Genomic DNA, 23,844 nt, shown 5'->3' on the forward strand with positions numbered 1-23,844 from the left:
TTCTAGCAACATTCCTTCCTATATCTTCCTCGTTTATTATCATTTGGTCATCATGCAACTTTACGCCTTCACATTTTTAAAATATGTAGATCATCATTATGACCATTACCAATCATGTTTCTAGCTCTACTCATTAATACCTTTAAAAGAACTTTCTTCTTGATAGAACATCCCTTCATTTTCTCCTATCTGATATTCATAGATATATTTTTCTTTTTCTCCCTGTCTTGATTTCCTACTATTCCATGTCTATTGGCTTCAAAAATGGAAGTTTCTTCACTCCATTCTATTTTATTAAATTGACTTGAATTTCTCACCTCCAATCATTGTGGTTTTTCCTCCTCTCCTATAGCACTGATATACCTTGGAAATGTTGTTACTATTTCCAACTTGGGTAAGACCTGATAAATAAATTCATTAAGATAGCTACCAAGTGTAATCCACTTATCTTTTCCTGTTTTAAGACATCAACATAATAAAATCTCCTTATCATACATCTTGTGATCCATAATTCATTCATATAGTTAGTCACCTATGAAAAATTTTACAATGTGGCTCTCCCATTGTTATAGATGTTGTTATGCACACAACTTATCTTCTCCAATCATTCTATTTATCATACCTTACAGGTTCCTTAAAATAACCTTCATTATTACCCTGATTTTTCAAGTTCATTAGTTGATTGCCAATATTTTCTTCTTTATGTGCATCATCCTTAGATAGACCTTATAGTGATACCTTTAGAGTACCAAGTCATGTTTATACCAACTCTTCCATTATGTTCTAAAATCGGTTGTTTCTTCTTATTGATTTCTTACCCCTGTTGTGATACTTCTTCTCTACGATCCAAGTTGGCCATAATCACATGAACTATCATTAGCAAGTTTCTCCTTTCCATTTCTCTTTCGACATCTTTATCCACTATATGTAATTAAACTTGAATCACGAAACCTCATGTAACATTATACTCAACATCTAAACTGAAATCCAAGTCTGTACAATTTGCCATTGAGAATATAGTAGTAAATGAGCAGATACATGTAATCTGAATGGCAATGGCAATGTAAAATTAAATTTATTAGAAGATCATATTGAGAGAGTTGTGTTCTTGCAATAATAGACCAGAGAAATGCCAAGCAACTGCTATTACTAAAGGACAATGAGAACAAAAATCCAACCCAAATAATTAGTGAATAGTATGATCAACATTCAAGGAATGTTAAATCAAAGTGGCCTTTACCTAGCCAAACAATCATGTAATTAATTAACTAAATTCAAACTATGAATAGTGCTTACCTGTGCTTACCTGTGGTAGAAGTAGGCCTACCGCAACCAGGTTTTGGGGACGACTCTCCACCCAACCGTAGGCTCAATTGTGCAAGGATTTGCTACAACTGGCCACCCCCGAGCCCTCAATCAACGTACTACTGCCAGTGACTCCTATGTCTTAGAACACCATTCTCCCAAGAGAATGAAAGATAGAATCTTGGAAAGATGGAATGCCTCCCATCCTCCTCACCATCTAATAAATAGAGCAAACATTGGATGGGAACCACATGCACACACTCCATGTGTCTACATGTGACTTTGATTTTTAGCTTTCTTGTTTTATTTCTTTACTTTTCTCTTGATAGTTTTCTTGTTTTATTTCTATTTATTCTTATTTAGAGCTTTAATATGGTTATTACTATTTTTTATTTTTATTATTTTTTATTTATTTCTTTGTATATATTTTTAATATCATTTATTATTTAACATTTATGATTTATTATTTTTATTATTTATTATTAAGTGGTTTATTTATTATTATTCATTATTTTTTATTATTAATTATTATTCTTGTATTATTTTTATTATTTATTATTTATTATTATTTATTATTTATTATTTATTATTATTTATTATTTATTATTAAGGGGAGGGATATTACATGATGCAAGTGACTTTACTAGGGTACTGAATAGGCATGATGGCAGTAAAGAAACACTTGTGATTTTTAGAAGCAACTCCATCGGGGTACTGAATAGGCTTGCTGGTAATGGGGAAACACCAGAGACCCACTTCAATTATGAACATCCTTAACTCATGCATTATTATCCAGATCCCCTATTGAATTCATTGATCATGTTTCCTAACTAATGAAGTGTTTAAAGTAAGCTAATTAGAGTATGAAGGGTCTATTGTCTTTAACGAAGAGTTGTACACTAAAATTAGTGGGACTCATAAGTTTAGAACAATACTTCTGAGGGTAAGATTTCATTTCAAGTAGAGGTTGAACAGAGATTCCAAGGTCCTACCAGTGTATCGTCAATTGTTGTAGCTGCTACAACAACCCCAAAATTTATCCCTTTTCAAAAAATTTGAGACCCCCTATACTAGAGCTTCTATTGTCATTTTCACCTGGTATCTTAGAGTTTCTCTCTCTCTCTCTTTCCCTGCTATGGTTTCCTTGGAACTTCAAAAAATTTCATCCTGAAATCTTAAAAAATCTAATTTCTTCCTCCAACTCTATTTTCATATTCTAGATTGAATGCTAAAACTTGTGACTTGTGACCTTTCCTTTATCTCTATAGTTAAGGTCACAAGGTCACATTTTTTACTCATAATTGCATTTCACTACGATTTGGGTTTATGACTTACGACCCCCCTTGTGTATTGGTCACGTGCGATTTAGACCCCGCATAAGTCACACATGAAACCCCTTCAAGTTGTTAGGTCGCGCCTTCAAACCGCATCCCTCATGCGACCATGCACTACTAGTGCGACATGTAACCTTCCACCTAGGCTAATTGCATGTGATGATTTTCGTATGCCATTCCATGTTGTGACTGCCTCTCACACATGTGCCCTCCTGTATATGTAAATATTGCTACCCCTCTCATTATTTCGTTCAACCTCCCATAGATAAGTGAGCGACCTTCTCCATAGGTAAGTAATGTATTCCCTCCATAATCATTATTTCTTGTAGATTTAAAAGTGTCCATGTCCTTAGTACCTTCGCTTTATATATTCCTCCCCAGTCCTTTGATTACTTCAGCTACTTAAAAAACCCTCACTCCCCTCATTATTCTTTCTTCTCGTCTTACTATCGCTTCATTTAGAACTCTATCCTTCTCGAATCGACTTCAGCTCTTATGGCCTCACATGCCTAACCTATCTTTCTACACATTTTCCCAAAACCTAGGCTCGAAACCTTACACTCTCTTTGTTCTCAATTTTTTGGTCATAACATCGCATTTCGAATGCACCAATGCTTAGGATCCCCCCTGCCCTTTGACATACCTCGAACACCATACCCATCAAACTATTGTGAGGAATTTTGCGGTCATTTTTAGGCTCATTCAATGACAAAGAATATGCAATCAGAGATCTGCAATAGCACTTGGACACATTTTCCATAACCCATCGTCGCACATGCCCTTGCCGCTCCATTCCCTCACCAAACCTTCATCACTCATTGTGCCAAGTTCACAACCTATTCATAGGCATAGATCGCAACATGTGTGAGGTCACATACCCACCAATAGAAACATTGGTCTACTATGTGACTTGAAACTTTCTTTGATCCCTTAGTCACAAAGTCACAAAATTTCACCTGAAAAAGTTAACGATTTACGTGACTTAGTCAGTCATTTGACCATGTGAATGGCATGGTCTCGTCAACTTGGTGACCTATCCTCTTTTGTGACCTTACAACCTCTTCCTACCTATGACCATCCCTCTTTGTGTGACCTCTTCCTACCTACGACCTGCCTCTTTTTCTGACCTCTTCCTATTTGTAACCCACTTTGTCTTGTGATCTTGTGACCTACTTTGGCATACAAAATTGTGACCTACCCTATAGTCTAAATTGGTGACCTGACTTGCTTTTCATAACTATAACCTAAGCCCATATTCTTTTGTACTACTCTCTAACTCCCCATACCCTGTAATTTGGGGACCCACAATAATGCTTCTGCTTTTTATTGGTGCTCGTCATTATTCATGTTAACATCTTTGTCTTGGGACCATATTTTTGAAATGTCAAGTGACATTAATTTGGACTGCATCAACATATCATCTTTCTCTATAGAGATGGCACCACCAGTGGTCAAGGGTTCACATAAAGGTTCTGGAAAGAGCTACGTTGGGGCTGAGAGAAGTATTGAAGGAGTTGTAGACAACTCATCAATTTTTCCTATATATGGATATATTTCCTGTAATATTAACAAGAAGATAAAGATTACCTGGTGTGGCATTTACTCAAAGTTTCCAAACAAGGATATCCCTCAAGATCAATAATATTTCAAAGTATACATTAATATCAAGAGTTCTTGGTTACACAAAGTGGATGCACATCCACCAATGTTCCCATGTGTTGAAACTATAAACTAGATATTGCAGCATGCAAACGAAGGTCATTGGGAAATTAGGAGGCATACTGGATAAATTTTGTCATCCTTCACCACTGTCGACATTACAACCTATTACAAGTTGCATGAGCAAGAAGAGTCATTCAACCTCAAATGGTTATCATATTTCAACGAGTCTATCAAGGACATACTTAAATCATGGTGGCATGATCCCACCAAATTCAAGCTTAGGGTAGACCAGGTTTATAAAATAGAAGGCCTCCATAAGGTGTATCAGTTAATGGCAGCCATGATAAATAGGTTCTATGGGAGAGAATATATTGATACGTTTATAGGATCGTGAGTTCCTCTCATGCACACAATTTCAACTAAAGGGGAAATTTTTAATTTGGAAAGAATTATTGTATCCGCACTCAAGACAAAAATTCAAGAAAATAAGATCCAAAGAGAGGTAAACCATCATAGTTTTATATGGAATATTATCTCCTTGATGTATTTTTTGCAAAATGTGAATTCAAAGGATGGAATTTGAAATGGACTCCAGAGGTGCAAGATCCTATACATATTCATTATAAATTATTTTGGAACCCGGGCTACAAAAGCATGTACAAAGCTATTGCGGAATCTTTCATTGCTCCTCTATATCTTCAATTTTTGGTGAAGACCCTCCATGCATGTCTGGGGAGGGCCAAGGATACACTCCCTATTGTCACAGATTGGTCCCCTATTGGAGAAGCCACCTATATCAGGGTTTTTGATGCTTACAAACCTCCTCACGCTCTCTCCACATTAGTGATATACAAAGTGCTTTTGTAAGAGGTTTGCTATCAATTAGCTATTGGGTTTTCCAAAACATTAGTAAAAGGAAAAAATGGGTCATGGAATGTGTTCACCTTGATGATTGGAGCATATACCCTCAGTAACTTTAAGGAGGCTGAAGCGGAAGCTAGGGAATTGAATGGTTTCTTCTTTGTTGATTTAATATTTTAAAAATATGACATCGAAGGTATTGCATCTGCACATTGTAAAGCAGTTGGCTTCGGATTGTCTTATGCTCATTTCAAGTATGATGACTGTGATAAGGTTAGGAGCTTTTATAATGCCTCCATGGAAATAGGACCAAATTAGAAATAAGAAAAGGAGGGAGAGAAATCGAAGGATGATACCCAGGTAGAAATCACAAGGGTCTGAGATGCAGTTAGATATGTCTCCTTTGGATGTCCCACCATCTACCCCAAATACTAGTGGGCATTTCTCACTACAATAATTGGGAATCCCATAAGAAGAAGAATAAGAAGTATTGGATATTACTAGGCTCTCTTTTGATCAGGTTCAATGTAAAATTATGAAGGAAAGATGAAACTACTATGTAATGAATCCAACTAAGCCCATATCAGTGGTCACATAGAAGGGAATCTCCATAAATACCACCATGAACCCAGAAATGGTTGCCTCATCTAGAACTGATTTTGCAATAGCCACAGAGCTAAATGTGAGTAGATTGAGAAAACATGTTGTCAATTTAGAAACCAAGCTTGCTACCTCTGAACAAAGGTTTTCACATGCACAGAGTGAGAACTAGGCCTTGCTTGCATCCCACTCCCAGGGTAAATGTTTACAGGAATCCATATCAGATGAATTATAGATACTTTCAAAGGAAATGGACTTTGTTTACGATGAAATGATGATCCTACATCAAGTCATGGCCCCCTTCCCTAATATGCATAAGGAATCAAAAGAAATGGGAATTATGATCAAAGTAGCCATAGTGTCAATTAAACACATACTTGAATGGATTGATCAATACCTTGATGCACCTGAAGAACTACCTAGAAAAGATTGGATCATAGTAGAGAATGATAAAGTATTCATGCACATCAAGATACATTCTCATGATAAATTAGCTAAAGATATTGATAAAGTAATAACATCATACAAGCACTTTCCTGGCCCACTAGAGTCTCTTATAGAATTGCATAAGATGTAGAAATTTGATATAAATTGCAACTACTCAAGATTTCGAACTGAAAACAAGAGACACAAATTCGACTCTACTAATATACGGAATGGAAATCACAATTTAGAACAACATGCATAGACATGCAACAAGAAAAACCACAAGTGCACAGTGATTTCTAGGGGAACCCAACTAGGAAAAAACCCTCAATCATCTTTGCATGAATCAGTTGAATAGAGAAACTATTGCAATTGCATGCTCTAGCTCTGAGAACAACCTACAAAAGAAACATTATTCTCTCTGTTGAATGAGAGCCTCTATCCAACACAACCAATTTCCACCTTCTCCAACCTCATATTTCCTTGCACAATACTAAGCAAATTGAAGCTCCTAAACAATAGGGAAGTCCCTATTTCCTTGAAAAAATCCCAATGAATTGATCTCCTGACAACATGCAACAACTATACACTCAACTAGTATACAACTCATGTTACACTAGCCTTGTATCCTCCACTCCAGTTGAGCAATTCTAATTCCATACATGCATGAGCTATTTTGGGCTAATTGATCAGTTAGCTGACAGATATCTAAGTTAAACTGTTGTCCCACTACTCAACTGACCTTCAACTGAATCTATCAATAGTTAGAGTTCAGCTAGTTGAGTACCACTGAAAATAATTGAATTATATTGCTAAAATTTAGAAATCACACATGCATGACTAAACTCCAATCACACTAACTCAAATTTACTGAGCTAACTAAGTGACAAGAGCCATGTCACACTAGTTAACTGCCTCCAATTTGTCTTGCTAATGTGGAAATTTGATTTACTCAATTTGACTAAGGCTAAAGTCAAACTAATCCTTTCTAGCTACATTTTCTAACACTCCCTCTTAGCAAGCAATGGATTTTTCACCACCCCTATCCTGCATCTGTGGAATTCGAATTTACCTCTTGACAGTGCCTTTGTCAAGATGGGCCTCCAAATTAGACATAAATTAAGGCCCATATGACCATCCTTCAACACATTAAACCTCTCTTTTTTTGCATTAGATGACATATTTTTAACTTTAGTATGTTCATTAGGACGGTTTAGGAATATTTGCGTGTTTGTGCCTAATATTATTTATTTTTGTAGAATATTGTGGGAATTTGGTAGATTATGAAGATTTGGAGGAGGATATAATCTAGGGACTTTCTCCCTGCTACAAGAGGATCAATATTAGATAATAAATGAACAAAATATCATGAAATTATTGACAAATTTTGGAGCTCCAGTGATTGAGAAAATCTAGGAATGTGTTCCCTATCATTTAATGCAGATTCGTAGTGTTGGGAACCAAATCCACTATTTGAGGGATTTTAGACGGGAAAGCTTCCTCCTTTAAAGGATAATTATTCCTCATCATTTTGTATAAGTAACAATTCTAATTTTTCTCTAGAGGTAGAGTTTTCTTGCTCTTCTTGTGGAGAAAACTTGTATTTTTGCAACTCCACTTTCATTTCTAGTAGGGATGTACTTGGATTAATTCAAATAATGAAGTTTGGTGTCATTTTTAGCTTCTAAAGATTGGTATCCTTCATATGACTCTAAGTATCCTTGGTCTTGTCCATCCCAGAAGCCTCAAATCCCTTTTGTATAATTTTATTTTCTTCTTCTCACTTCTTATTCACATGCATCTCTTATTCTTGTTTTTCCTATTTCTGCATTTAGTATAGATGTTTCTTTTGTTGTAGGATTGGGTTAAATTATTGAAGTGATTTATTTTGAAGGTTATTTACATAGTTACAAGCATGATTCATCCTTTTAAAAACTTTTTAAAATAATCTTCATCATTGAGCTACTTGGATTGGTTTACTAGTTCGCAAATCTAGAATTCCTAGAAGTCCCTTGTAGCAAAATAGTAGTAATTTTCTGCTATTTTTTAGAACATGTTAATGAGATTCATTTGAGTTTATTACACTTGGATTATTTCATAAAAACATTCAATTTAATAAGAAAAAATTACCCCATTTCATTTTCACTTGATTAGGTTAGGCATTTGATAGCTTAACTAGCTCACTAGTTCTTAAATTTCCAGTAACTTTTTAGAGTAGTAATATTCTGTTATTTTTTAGCACATGTTAACAGGGATATTTTGGAGTGATTCCACTTGTAATTGAGACCTTAAACATCATACTTAATAAATAAATAAATTCCATCCCATTTGAACTTTATTTACTTTTCCATTTAGCAATATTCTCTCTCTTGTAGCATTACAAGCCTCCTATAGCAATCGCTTGTAGCAAAAATGTAGCATCACTTTCCTTCACCAGTTTTGATCCCCACTTCAAATTTGAATTATTATAGATGAATAATGACCCCTAGGCTCTAAATACATGATTGGGTAAGACCAAATACCACTTATGATTTTTCCTTTTTACCCCTGCAACACATCTCAACAATTTGGGTTAATGGACATATTTATGAACTGGATAGCACAATAATGATTTCCTTGATTGCCACATGAAGTATATAACAAAATCTGTAAATGGATCTAGAATATTTGGAATGCATTGATTTATTACATTCTCTTTCCTTCATGCATGTTAGATTAGTTTACTTTCTTTATTCTTAAGTTAAGACTAGGTTCCCTTTTCAATGAAACTTTTACATCCTGCAATTAGGCTAGTGTTTGATTTACACTCTCTTGATTTTCACATTGCTGGTTCAAATTGGGATCAAGTACAAGGAAATCACTTTTCACAGGTAGAGGGGAAGGAAGGTGAAGATGCTCTCAATCTTTCTTATTTTTGTCAATAACCTCCATGTCAAGATTATACACTTCCATTCTAGGGTGATTGTCAATCTTCTAATCTCGGTAATGAATCAAATGTAATCAATTCTTTCAATCAATCTGTAGCCTCGGGAAATAACCATTCCAATGATGATGATTTTATTGATGCATGCAATCATGAATTCCCAGGTGCATCAACTAATCTTTTGCTTTCTCACGAACATTTTACTTTGGATCCAAAATATGATTCAGTTAAGAATATGTGCTTACAAAAACTTCCTCTTCATCTCACTATCCCTTATGCTCTATCATATGTGATGAACCTACTTGCGACAAGGGTACTCCATGTTCTTCAATTCCATCATCTGATGAGTTAACCTCTCAATTGGCATAAGTTCGTGAGATTATCCATAAAGTAAATGAGAGAAATCAAATCTTTGAGTACTCTTCCTAGCCCTCATCATCTCTTCACTTGCATGAAGACAACTCTTCAAATCAGTTTGCTCATGAAAATTCCTCTATTCATTTATCTTTGAATTCACGATTGTAAGAACCTTTTGACTTGAGTAATCTAGTTATTGAAGTTGAAGAATCCATTCCAACCGATGACAAAGATGGTTGTCATCTAGTAGGTAGTGGACTTATTGAAATCGGTAATAGCAACTACCCTCACACAATGCACGATCTAGTACAATCTTCAAAATGCGATTTTACAATTATGGAAAGTTATTGGAACTTCCAGGGAGTCGAGGCACTTCAACTTTTTCGTTGATAATTCATATCTTGTTTCTCCCGCACGATCCTTCTCTTTGCATGGTTTCACTTGATGAAATTTTCTTCTTGAGAAATGTATGTTACCTCGGATGTGATCTTTCAAATTTCCAAGATTTTACTTCTGACCAGATTCATGAATCTTTTTCAGTTCATTCATCTTCATGCAAATATCTCTTAGCAAACTCGGGTTTGGAATGTGTATCTCTCATAGAGTCATGGAGTTGCAAAGTTGATCATTCTAAAGACCATCTTTGGTTGAAGGAACCATACCTATCAAGTTCATTTCATATCGCAAATATTTCTCTTGATTGCACTAGAGATCCTCTTGAGTAATAATCAATGCATGAGTTATTACACGAATCAAGTTCTTCTCTGTTCACCATGTCCTGACTAGTTTCATGTATTTGTTGTGTTGATATCCCTTCTAAATTATTTTCATGATTATGATGCTTGCACAAATTATCACCTGTTATAGGAAAGCAGTGTGTCACATTTGGCTTGCAAGGAACTTGGTTCGATTGTTTAGAGCATTTGCAGAACTGTTCAAATTCATTTATCTTTGTTTATTACAAACTAGGAATATGATGCTTTAATCATCTCATTTGATCATTATTTTGTCTTTGATGACTGTCATTCATGTTATAATTTTCCCACCAGTATATCCAATGGTAGTTATTTTACATCCTTCGATCTTTATTGTTCAACATCTTACTATTCGGATTTTTTTCAAGCGATTGACGCACTTCAATCTCTATTGACGGTTATGTCAGGTCTTCGTCATCTCAACATGGCTGTTGAATATGATCAGATATATTTTCCCCTCACAAGATTCTCGTTATAATCCCATGCATCTAATTGAAAATCCATATTTTCAAAGATTACGGGATTTTCAAGAGGATCATCTTGTATTTTATGATCCAATAATTGAATGGTTGGAGCAATCTTACTCGGCACTCTCCATTGCAGTAAACATGTTTCATCCTTGTCTCATGCCTGCTAAGAAGGATGACACAGAATAAGGTGCATTCACAAGAAGTGTTCAAGGTTTGTTTGATTATGCTTTCCGTCAAAGAGGTAAGAATGTAGATTGGATGAAATTAGTGGTTGTGACAAATCTTTTTGTCCACAGGCAATACCTTCAAATTTTTATGCGAGTTATTCAAGTTTTTATCTTTTCTATTGCACATTATTTTATATTTGTTTTAATTGTTCATATATTTTTGGATGCAAGTCAAGAACAACTACGGTGGCTTCGCTGGAAATTCCATTATACATGACCCCGACCTTCTAGTTGTTAGTTTAGGAGTAGGATTAGTTGCACCTTACTTTCCTTCTCTTGCATCCATCCTGTGTCATTCTCTTCATTATCTCTTGTCTTTTCTTACTTTCTCTTGCATTATACTTTGGTTTAGCTCCTTTTGTTCATCTTTTGATTTTGTTCCCTTGTTGTGTGTTGTCCTTTCTTCATTTTGTTTCTTTTTTTTTCTTTCTTGTCATCCATTTTTTTCGTTGTGTGAATAAGTGTTGTGCCTAAACATGTTGTGGCTTCTAAGTATGTGAGTGATCAAACTATAAAGAGTCTTGTGACACTTCAGCATTTGGCTAACCTTCTGTCTATCTTCCTTGTGTTGGTTACATCTTTTGGCCGATGAAGTTCCGACTGAAAAGATGATCCGTCTGTAAGGAGAGATTTTGTCCAACCATGAACCCATGTCTAGTCCGGAAACTTAATGCCTATACTCAATTTTTCTATTCTAGTGTCTTCAAGCTTATCCAACTAGTAGAAATGGAGAAGGGGGATATCTAAATGAGAAAACCTAAATCATAGGTCTCTATATGCTTCTCTGAAGTAACAACCTCTTCTTCTCTCAATAAGTCGGGATCTCTCTTCCACCCCAAATTAAATAAGTGCCAATGCACAGTTCTCTTTAAATAAATAAATAAATGCAAAAGAAGAGAATGCCTCCCTGTGCATAGAGGTGAAGCAAGATACTCTATCGGGGTATTGTCCAGGCTCGCTGGCAGACAAGCAATGTTTGTGTTCCTGTGTGACTGCACCGGGGTACTGTCGAGGCCTGTTGGTAGCGGAGAAACACCAAATTATACTATGAAAATCTTAAGCTCACGAGATACACTACCCTTCCCAACTCAAAAGATTGTGATTATGTTGAATATTATGTTGTTTTCAACTGAGAAGGTACATAGGGGACCATGTCTAGTCCTAGGGTAAGTAGAAAGCCCCAAAATAATCTACATGATGAATCAGTACTCCCCGAAGAACCAAGGCCCTGCATGAAAGAGTTAACCAAACTAGAGAAATTGGTGTTCTACCAGTGTGTCGCCAAGTGTTGTAGTGACTACAACACCCTCCAAATTTTGGCCTATGCTTAATTTCAGAGCCTTCCTTGGCCTTGTACATTTTTGTCGCAAACATTAAGACTCATTTCATGTATCATTTTGGAGTGTTTTTCTCACGTTTGTTACTCAGGAGAAATGTCATATTTTGACATGTGGGTCATCACATCAAGTGTAAAGTCTCATTATGGTGGTTACAAGGGTCCATATTTGTGTTTATGAGTTGTCCTAACCATATAAACACATTTCGCACTCATTCACAAAGTTTTTAGCATTGTCGCACAAGTGTCGTCACAGTTGTTGTAAAGTGTATATGTGGTGTCGCACTCATTCACAAAGTTTTTAGCATTGTCGCACAAGTGTCGTCACAGTTGTTGTAAAGTGTATATGTGGTGTCGCACTTGTCGTAATTGGTCATAGAGTGGTCACACATAGGAAAATGTATTGTTTATTGGTCATGGATAATCAATGTTGTTGAGTCGTCAAGTATTCTAAGTGTTATATCACAGTTGAAGCTTTATCACTTAACACATCGGACTTATTGGTTTAACAGTTAACCATTTTCCAAGAGGCTTCCTGACCCAACAACTTGACCTCACCGGCCTGCCTAGACTATGCATTGCACAGTTTTAATCCTCTAGTTGTGACCATGACCTTTGATTCCATTCAATGTGCAGTTCCTGCCTCCCAGGATTGCTGCACTACGCAATTCCTAAGCCCAAGACCCAGCCTTCACCTCCAGAATTGTGCAATCCTCTCAAACAACCTAGACTTAATTGTGCATTGCACAAGAACAAGCCCTAATCTCACTTCCTAAGCCTATGTAATGTGCAATACCATAGTGGAACAACCTCCCTTGCCTCGTAGAACTGTGCAGAATTATTCCACAATGACCATCCCTTCAGCCTGTCCCACTGGCTGCCAAAACTGTGTAGACATGTCCCTCAGCCCAGCCTGAACTGTGCATTGCATATTTTCAAGCCTCAAGCCTCAGCCCTAGCTGCTGGAACTGTGCAATACACAGTCCCTGCTACCCGATTATGGCTTAGTCCATCAATCAGAATGCATCATCTTAGGCTAGGAGGTTTTTCGAGTTGATGTCATCTCGTCATGAGTGAATCGCAGACACAGGCATCTTATCATATCATAGTGGGATAATGAATAAGGCGATGAAGGAGGAGGACATGAAAAATACATTCATGTAGTTGAACATGCAAGCTGATCTATCAAGGACAAGCAAAGGGACACCAACCCATGACTACAACTCAAGACTTGAGATCATTGAAGATTCCTATCACCGGGCCATGAGGAGGTGGTGTTAGGATCCTATAATTTTTATAGGATTTCTTGATTATAGCTAATCATTATTATATTTGAGATGTTGTAAATAATATTTCATTCAGAAAAAAAATTCCAAAGCGACATCAAGAATCAATATTTAAGGAGATTTTTTCTTAACATTGTTTGGATCATATCAGAATGCGAGTGTTTTCATCATAAAGTACTCAGAAGAATCTTTCCAATGGTACGTCCTGCGCTCAAATCTGATTCCTAGATTGAAAGATAGGCCAGAATGAAGCTTGCACTTCAAAAGCAGATAATGGCTCGGGGACTATTTCTTCTCTATTCATTCATAACTCTAGCCATAAAGTCCATTTATTTAAAACTCTAGCTGCAAGATCCATTGTATTACCGAAGGTCCGATTGTATTAACTCTAGCCACATTTCCATTATATATGATACATATACTAACCGTTACCCATATATTAAACATGTCACATACTTTTTTACATTGTAGTGTATTTCAATGCAATACATTATATATAGGATGGGCCTGTGTTATCCTGCTATCGCATTTCACAAAATTCCATGTTTACCATATGTTTAAGTCTTTACCTATCTGCCAATTGTGATAACGATACCACATCATATCGCATAGCCCGCATTCAGCATATACTACATGAACCATAAAGCAATTCCCCTTACCCTTTTCCCTCTCGCGCCAATACAACCCTCCGATAATACTCCCCACTCTGATTGTGATATCCCCCCAGCTATGAGTCTCGGCCCCGGCAATTGCACCACATTAAAATCCTGCAATAAACCCTGGCGATAGGTCCCCATCATTGCATTAAGTCCCGGCCCCCACACCATCTCAAGTCCCACTTCCATATACCCCATCTCGATGCGATTGTGATTGCGATTGGCCCTAGATGGACACGATGACTATAAAATTATTCTTAATAAAATATCGCATCCGGTTCATCGGCAAAATGCTATGGAAGTAGTTATAAGTCCTCCATCTGGCCTTTGATTGCGATTAGCTCCGCAGATGCGATATTTCAGGTATCGCGGTGTTTATGTTTTCAGGTTGACCCATTTGGTAAAACATGGAAAATCACTAGGAAAATCTCTCTATCTATATTGCGATTACCATACGACAAAGTCTCGATCCAGATGCGATTTTGATAAAACCCTATTCAGATGCAATATTTCATTTAATCAATTGGAAAGGTTTTCCAGGTCCATTTCTTGGAAAACCTGTGATTATAATAAGGAAAGGGTCGTGTGTTAAAAGTAAAATCCTTATCTCTCAATGGCCCGGATCAAACCTGCCCAGATCAACGGCAAAGGAAAACTTTGGACCCCCTTGAGCTCCATTTCAAATTATTCAAGGGGGTCCAAACTCAAAGCTACGTGTCATCCTCTCCTTATTTCGGACCCCCACCTTCTCATACATCACTGTAGCACCCCCCCCCCCCCCCCCCCCCGAAAAGAAAATTCCTTTGACTTTCAAACCCGACTCCACCTCCACTTCATCTCCCAGCCTCCAGTCCTCAGCTGCCACGTGGCCCCTCCCGGTATCCATTCATAGTCTGAAAGAATCGGTCCCCCTGCCTTGCTTTTAACAGAAAAAACAGCAATAAAGGAAAAGAAGACAATGAGGACACATTCAACATATTTTAATCAGCAAGTATCAAATGGATAGAGGACAACAAGATAAATACCATTGCTTATTCAACAGCTACAGTCATCAAACAGAATGCACTAGAATAGTGGGACAGCGAGACACACATGCCAGCAACTCAAACAACATTGCTCAATTAAAGGCCCAGTCACTACCAGAACGCCCAGAAACAGCACCAGAACACAAGCGACTGATATTTTTAGACATTTTAATGTATTTTCATACCTTTTTGTAATAAAATCTTGAATTTTGTTTTAAGACATTTCCTTAGATATTCGTATTAAATCTTGATAATTTAAATCAAGATATTTTTGTAAATTAATTATAAATACTTAATCTTCGGAAGTATCAAGGGTTGGTTTTTGTACGAAGAATACTATTGTATATTGTTGAAGCATCAGCAGATTTACCAATAATAAAAAATCTCTTTCACAGGATTCTTGTGTCAAGTTGTTGGTGAAGTGCATCTATCGTCTTATGTGTTTATATTTCTTTGTTTATAGCACATATTTGTTTTCAAATCTGAATTATTCAATAGATAAATAAAGGGAAAATTTTGTTTAAATCTACACTCTGCACCCGGCTACAAATAATTTCAATGTTTTCTTCTGATCTTTAAATATAGAATTCAGGTAATAATGCTCTATATTTGAAGTGAACCTTAAATTTGTTCTTCTTCTCCATTTCATAGACCTTAAAGAATCCATTCGGTTTGGCTACCCTGCCCTATGATATCTATCTGTAGACACTGCAGTCAATCTGTATTTTATGTAACAGACTCCATAGCCCAATGGTAATCTAGTTATCAACCAACCATTCAAATACAAATCAAACCCCAAACTTCATAACTAGCCTAATATTCAATCCAACAAAGTTAAATCTTACAAAGAGAGCCCTCTCTGAAGTTGGCAGGGCTAGATCCCAACTTCCAAAGTTGGTTTGTGGTTACCTTTGTGATTTTCTTCTGCAACCTTAGAAAATTACATAGTGCTAACATTCTAGCGACTCCACTAGGGAACTGAACATTTTAAATTCCTAAGAAAAGTATATCAAGTTTCAGATCTAATTACTGATGGTGGACAATGATCAGACACAAGGAGGTTGTATCATTCACCTGGCGACTCCATGTTCAAAGTATCTAGAGCTTCAAAGTTTTTAGGGTGACTCCATTGTTAAAGAATCCAGATTCGATGGCTTCACAGACCAGGTTCCAAGAAACTTCAAATTAGATTCAAAGAATGACAGGTCTTGTCAACACAAGGATGGGAAGACAACATGTGAAAGTTAGGTATTTAGACCTGAATTTACTTCAGGATATAGTATTATATTTTGTCAATTGCCTTCTATCTTTTCTTGAAAGTATCTTAAGGATTCTCTTTGGTCTATTAAATCCAAATCAAGATGATGAATCTGCACATGAGCCCCTTTCAGTGAATGTATATTCTTCCCTTGAAGCTGCAAATGCATCTCATCTTAATATTGGTTGTCTCAAACAAGATTCAAATAACAGACATGGTCCATCTAGTACAAATTCAGCTCAGACCTAAGTTATGTCCACTATCCGGTATGCATCATTAAATCTGTCATCCCCTTTGCATGAGATACCAAAGAACTATGATCAGAGGCTACCCCAATTTGATGGTACAGGTAATATCACAGCAAGGAAACATGTAGACAAAATCATTGACTTCATTGATTTGGAGGAAGTCGATTATGAAGATGTCAAATTAAGGTTGTTTGCTCAAAGCCTTTAAGGACAAGCTAGGAAATGGTATAGAAGTTTAACAGCCAGAAGTATTCCTGATTTCCAACAGTTTCAAATCATTTTCCTTAATAGGTGGGAGGTTAAAGGAACCCTTTTCATATTATGGATGAGTATTGGAATCTAAAAAGGCAGCCCGATGAGACAGACCAAGATTTCTCAACCAGATTCAATAGTGTTTATGATTCCATACCCACTGATATAAAGCCTCCCCCGGGATTGGCTATGCGTCATTATCTAGATGGTTTTGATGCTGAGATTGCCTTTTATCACAGAGAAAGAAACCTTTCCACTTTGGTGGATATGCAAAAAAGTGTTATTGATGTGGAAATGAACCTATTAATTAAAAGATCCAGAATGGAAGCTCAAAGAAGGAAAGTAATTAAAGAGGAGTTTCCTCCTTTATTAAACCTTAAGTTAGAGACATTAATGAAAACCATGAAAAGGGTTATGAACACATGTATTTTGCAAGATAAACCTGTTGTTAATGGACAGCAAAAGATACCTCCTTTTCAAGAAGATATGGAAGAAGAAGGAGAGGTTGTTGGGTCACATCACCAAAAGGTAGAAACTGGTTGTTTTGTGGATTCATTTGAAACTAGTTTAGAACAACAACCGGTGGAAGGTTATCAGCAAGAGGATGCCAAATTTCAGCCAATTGAGGAAAACAATCACCATGTGTGTGTTACTTATGACAGTGATGAAAAACAGGATGAAAATATTGAGACAGATGAGCATGTATATATTTTAGACATTGAACATCAAGAAAACAATGCAAATTATGTTGATGGTAACTCTTTACCACTAAGTTATGCCACATTTCAGATGTTGAAAGAAATTCATGATGATTATAGCTCTTTACCTTTATGTTATGCTACATTTGAAGAGTTGAAAGAAAATTATAAGATCACTGGTGAAGCAGCAAAGCAAGATGAAACTAGCATAACGGGGCAACAACCTTCTTATATAGATGAGGACCCTATTTTATGTTACATTGGAGACTCCTTTATTCAAAAATCATAGTTATTAAGTAACCATGAGATTGAAGATCATATAGTCTCTTGGAAACCAATACTTAACACTTTACATCATCCTTGCAAATTTTTATCTGATGATCATATGGATGAGGACTGTATTTCAAAATTTTCTTCTGAATTTTCACTTTCTAAAATTTTATTTCAAAGAGAAGATTGTCAAGTTCAGATTTCTGAAGATGTATGTGTGGACAATGTACATAATGAACTTGCACAGGCCAGTTTTCAAACAAAGTCACATGAAGATGAACATAATTGTCAACAAATTCAGCCAATCACCTTTTCAATACAAGAGAATTGTATCAGTGAGTTTCAAGGAGATGTTGAAGAACAACAAGTTGTTTTACATCCTACAGATGATAAACACAGTATTTATAATCTTACATCCCTTGAAAACACAACGCCAGAAAATTCAAAAAGGGATAGATACATTTTGGAGATAGTATATGAGAAGTTATTTTCAGGCATAGTACAACAAAGAGAAATTCTCCATGATTTTGAGGATCCTTTGGAAAACCTGTTGGAATCTTTAACAAAACTGAATTCTGTGTTGGTGATGGATTATGAAGAAAGCTCCGGTCAGAATTTTGAGTTTCCATTTTTTGAGTTTATTTTTCTATTTGGAGAAATGGAATGCAAGCTTCAAATTAGTAGTCATCTGCATGACTGGCTACATTGGCATTTTTGTATTATTTGATTCACCATGATTTCTAGCAGTATAGAGTAGGTAGAAATGTGTCAATAAGCTCAACACTCTGAGCATATTTTCAAGCATTATTATCAGTTTCAGTTTCAGATAGCAGTACAACTTTCAGTTCAGTGTGTATTTCAGATTTCAGTTTGCAGAATGGTTTTGGTTTTAGTTTAAGAGTTTTAGTCACAGAGTTTTTTATGGCAGAACAAGTTGCAAATTTGGGATCATTCCAATGGATCAGGCTACTAGTCTACAATGTCCTTAACACCTCACAAGGAGAGTGTCATCCCCATCTAGAGCCACTTTTAGAGTACTATAATTTTTATAGGATTGCTTGATTATAGCTGATCATTATTATATTTGATATGTTGTAACTAATATTTCATTCTGCAAATTATTTCCAAAGAGACATCAAGAATCAATATTTAAGGATATTTTTGCATAACATTGTTTGGATCAGATCAAAATGGTTTTTTCATCAGAAAGTTCTTAGAAGCAGCTTTCCAACGGTACGTCCTGCGCTCAAATCTGATTCCTGGATTATAAGATAGGCCAAAATGAAGCTTGCACTTCAAAAGTAGATAATGGCTCAGGGACTGTTTCTTCTCTATTCATTCATAACTCTAGCTGCAAAATCCATTTATTCAAAACTCTAGCCGCAAGATCCATTGTATTACCGAAGGTCCAATTGTATTAACTCTAGCCGCGTTTCCATTATATATGATACATACTCTAGCCGTTACCCATATATTAAACATGTCGCATACTTTTTTACATTGTAATGTATTTCAATGTAATACATTATATATAGGATGGGTTCGTGCTATCCTGCTATCGCATTTCACAAAAGTCCCTGTTTTCCATATGTTTAAGTCTTTACCTATCCGCTAATTGCAATAACGGTCCCACATCATATCACATAGCCCGCAGTCAGCATATACTACATGAATCGTAAAGCAATGCCCCTTACCCTTTTTCCTTGTGTGATTGTAATAAATCATGCATTCCCTACGCCGCATCATATCCTGCATTCCTTATCCCGCCTCGCTTATATATATTGGCGCCGATATAACTCCTACGCTGATAATACTCCCCACTCTGATTGCGATATCCCCCCGGCTATGAGTCCCGGCCCCAGCAATCGCACCATAATAAAATCTCGCAATAAACCTCGATGATAGGTCCCCGCCATTGCATTAAGTCCCGGCCCCCGCACCATATCAAGTCCCACTTCCATATACCCCATCCCGATGCGATTGCAATTGCGATTGGCCCTGGATGGATGTGATAACTATAAAATGGTTCTTAATAAAATATCGCATCCGGTCCATCGGCGAAATGCTGTAGAAACAATTATAAGTCCTCCATCCGGCCTCTGATTGTGATTAGCTCCATGGATGTGATATTTCATGTATCACAGTGTTTAAGTTTTTAGGTCCGCCCGTTTGGTAAAACATGGAAAATTAGTGGGAAAAGCTCTCTGTCTATATTGCAATTACCATATGACAGAGTCCCAATCTAGATGTGATTGTGATAAAACCTCGTCCGGATGCAATATTTCATTTAATCAATTGGAAAGGCTTTTTAGGTCCATTTCTTGGAAAACTTGCAATTATAATAAGGAAAGGTTCATGTGTTAAAAGTAAAACCCTTATCTCTCAACGGCCCAGATCAAACCTGCCCAGATCAACAGCAAAGGAAAACTTCGGACCCCCCTAAGCTCCATTCCAAATTATTCGGGGGGGGGGGGGGGGGGGGGGGTCCGAACTCAAATCTACGTGTCATCCTCTCCTTATTTCGAACTGTGCCCCCCCCCCCTGAAAAGCAGATTCTTTTGACTTTCAAACCCGGCTCTACCTCCACTTCATATCCCGACCTCCACTTCTCAGCTACCACGTGGCCCCTCCCAGTATCTATTCATAGTTTGAAAGAATCAGTCCCCCTGCCTTACTTTTTAACAACAACAACAACAATAAAGGAAAAGAAGACAGCGAGAACACATTCAGTGTATTTTAATCAACAAGTATCAAATGGACAGAGGACAACAATACAAATGCCATTGCTTATTCAACAACTACAGTCATCAAACAGAATGCACTAGAATAGTGGCCAACAACTCAAACAACGTTGCTCAATTAAAGGCCTAGTCACTACCAGAACGCCCAGAAACAACACCAGAACACAAGTGACTAATTTAGACAGTTTAATCTATTTTCATACCTTTTTGTAATAAAATGTTGAATTTTGTTTTAAGATATTTCCTTAGATATTTGTATTAAATCTTGATATTTTAAATCAAGATAATTTTGTAAATTAATTATAAATACTTCATCTTTAGAAGTATCAAGAGTTGGTTTTTATACGAAGAATACTATTGTATATTGTTGAAGCATTAGCGGATTTACCAGTAATATAGAAGCTCTTTCATAGGATTCTTGTGTCAAGTTGTTGGTGAAGTGCATCTATCATCTTATGTGTTTATACTTCTCTACTTATAGCACATATTTTTTTTCAAATATGAATTATTCAATAGATAAGTAAAGGGAAGAATTTGTTTAAATCTACACTCTGCACCCAGCTACGAATAATTTCAATGTTTTCTTCTGATCTTTAAATATAGAATTCAGGTAACAATGCTCTATATTTGAAATGAACCTTAAATCTGTTTTTCTTCTCCATTTCACATACCTTAAAGAATCCATTCAGTTTGGCTACCTTGCCCTGTGAGATCTATCTGTACACACTGCAATCAATCTGTATTTTGTGTAACAGACTCCATAGCCCAATGGTAATCTAGTTATCAACCAACCATTCAAATACACATCAAACCCCAAACTTCATAACTAGCCTAATCTTCAATCCAACAAAGTTAAATCTTACAGAGAGAGACCTTTCTGAAGATGGCAGGGCTAGATCCCAGCTTCCAAAGTTGGTTTTTGGTTACCTTTGTGATTTTCTTCTCCAACCTCAGAAAATTACAAAGTGCTTACACATGGAAGGCAAGGGCATATTCAAGTAAGCATCATGTAGAAAATCTTGTAGATTCACAAGCTCATGCAATGTACTAAAGCAAAAGACAAGAATCTACTTCTACTTTCAACCAGCGGAAGCCAATAGATCAATGAAAACAATATGAACAAGAAGAAGATAAATCAATGGCACATAACACAAGATGTATCTCAGGAAATCCACTGCTCAAAGCCCCGCTATATGTATTGCATATATCAGAAATACGAGTGAATATACAAAGCGTGTTCTCACTAGTACAATTTTGCACAGGTATGCTCAACTCTCTCAGCGCATAAGCTAGATCTTGGCCAACACTTAGCCAGTTTTGCAGCTCTCCAAGCTCCTAATCTCTTGCGTTATTCCTAGGATGAATAGCCTGTATTTAAAGGGAATTCATGCTTCCAAAACTACGCAATCCAAACATAGGATCAATCTCTTATGCATGCATGATATTTACACTCCAGTAAATAATACCACTGATAGTACATTGTCCCTGCACTCTAGTCTCAACTGGGTCTTTCTCATAATCGACATGCATGATTTTCTCACGAGGGAATCTTCAGTTAACTGGAGTAGCACTAGTGGATTCATTAGTGCACAAACTGATTGTTAGTCCTCTATTAGTTACAAAAAAAAATTAGAACTTATTTAACTGAACTTAACTCAATAAACTGAGTGATCTAATTTCCAACTCAATTTAAACTCATACTGAACCCCTAAAATTTAGGGAGAACATATACATGACTACAGAAAGACTTCGAACTCTAAATTTATAAGCTAATAAGTTAAATAAACTTAATTAACTATTTACAAGTTGCTATAAGAATAGAATTCGAAATTAATTCTCAGTTTAATTCAAGGACAAATTAAACTGGAATTTCTTGTCGCCATTTCTCAACACATCATTCATAGTAGTAGCAGTGGCTTGAAATTGCCACATCATTCAAGTAGTTCATATCAGCAGTGCCATGTCATGTCTTTTCATGAGTTTTCATATGCCACATGATCATTGTGGACCATGTATATTATATTCATTGTAAAGTGGAAGTCCAAAAGACACATATGTAATATGGAGAGTCATGTAATATGAAAAGTCATAGGAAGTCAAACATTCATGAGTGTAGTCAAAGAGTCACAAGAAGGGGAAGCATCACCCATTGCTTATATATATTCCCTCATTGTGTGAGCAAAGAAATTTTCACCTTGGCTCCTCCTGCAAGTCATTAGAGAGATATGCTAGTTCTTTGAGGAGAAAGGAGTGGCTCCAATGTTCCACTAATGGAGTTAGTGATGTAAACTGTAAACATGTGTCTTGGAACTTTTACTTAATTACAAAAGCCCTCAAGTCTAACATGTTCTTCATGCGTGGATCATATTGTTTGTAAGACTATTTTGCAGATGTTCGTATTTCATGTTTGCTTTCACATGTGCTAATATAATTGAACTATTTTGGTTATTTTAGTACTTAAATTATTAAGAATGTGTTGTAATGGTTGTTATTGTTGTCCCATCCTTGTGGACTATTCTATAGGATATTAGACATATCTTTCTTCATTTTTTGGTTGTAATGACTGTCGCATCCTCTGTGGACTATTTTGTTGGATGTTAGATGGATCCTTCCAGTTCATGTGTGTCTCTTCTTGGGTGGTACTACTACCTCTCACTTAGAGGCTCACTTTTCTCCCCTCTCTGCAGTAGAAGAACCCGGAAACATTTACAACTAAACACTCACCAGACAAACCTCCTCACGTTTTGAAGACACCATTGCATCCCTCTCTCGTGCTAACAATTAGAGCCAAGTCATATCTTTGATATATATGGCAATTGGGTTGATATTTTGGATAGGGTTCCTACACCAAACGTTGTGAGGTCTAATTGGGACTTCACATCAGGGAGACCCCTTGGTTGATGGATTTCCAGCACCGTCAACATATCCCTAGCCCTTACTAAGGGTATAAGGAGGAAATTACTCTGATGACCCAACCTCTAAAGTCTAGTTATGGAAATGGGGTCTAAATTTTTTTATCTTTTTCAATCAACTCGTAACTTAAAATGGATAGCATCGTTATGTTCATCTCATCAAGACCTTTCAAATGATATAAATTTTCTCCAATCTGACTCTTGAATCAAAAGATATGGCCACTCAAATATTGGCCTATTAG

Source organism: Pinus tabuliformis, chromosome 5_2 (assembly GCF_031772625.1).
Source record: "Pinus tabuliformis cultivar Carrire ecotype Pingquan chromosome 5_2, CPIR1, whole genome shotgun sequence".
Lineage (NCBI taxonomy): Eukaryota > Viridiplantae > Streptophyta > Pinopsida > Pinales > Pinaceae > Pinus > Pinus tabuliformis.